The sequence below is a fragment of the Mesitornis unicolor genome, unplaced genomic scaffold (genome assembly GCF_000695765.1).
Source record: "Mesitornis unicolor isolate BGI_N332 unplaced genomic scaffold, ASM69576v1 scaffold24519, whole genome shotgun sequence".
Taxonomy (NCBI): domain Eukaryota; kingdom Metazoa; phylum Chordata; class Aves; order Mesitornithiformes; family Mesitornithidae; genus Mesitornis; species Mesitornis unicolor.
Genome location: NW_010205564.1, coordinates 4,500 through 5,228, shown reverse-complemented (window position 1 = coordinate 5,228; position 729 = coordinate 4,500).

Below are 729 nucleotides of genomic sequence, written 5' to 3'. Positions count from 1 at the left end.
GCACTTGTGTCTCACTCTACAGACAGGTCAGCTGTGGCTGGGAAATCACTTACACACATGTAGCTGATAGGAGAAAGAACCATAGAACCATAGAACCCCAGGTTGGAAGGCACCACAAGGTTCATCCAGTCCAACCTCTCCAGGTAAAAGCATCGTTTACATGAGGTGAGTCAGCCCCTGTCGAGCTGACTCTTCAAACGACCAACGTAGGGGAATTCACTGCTTCCCCTGGAGATTGTTCAGTGTCTGACTGATCTCATGGGGAGCAAATTTCTTCTGGAGTTCAGTGGGAATCTCTCCAGAAGCAACTTGTGTCCACTGCCCCTTGTCTTTTCCATGGGACTCCTTGTGGAAAGGGAGTCTCCATCTTCTTGGTGCCACCCTTTATGTTCTGGTCCATGGTGACAAGGTCCCCCCTGAGCCTTCTCTTCCCAAGGCTGAACAGACCCAGTTTTCTCAGCCTTTCTCCATACTGTAGGTCTTCCAAAGAAAGCAGCGAGAAAGGGAGAGGTGACACCAATACCTAACACCTACAAAGTCAGAAGAATGGATATCTCCTCATCTCCACCTCACAGTTCTTTTTCCTCCCACAAGCTTTCTTGAGCTGTGCCACTTCTTTTTCCCCATTTGTATCTCCTAGTTCCCGCTCAGTACCTTCAGAGGTACTTCAGAGCTGAGCAGATTTTTCTCTTGTTTCCAGCAGCAAATGTCCTGCGTTGCTCCTCATGG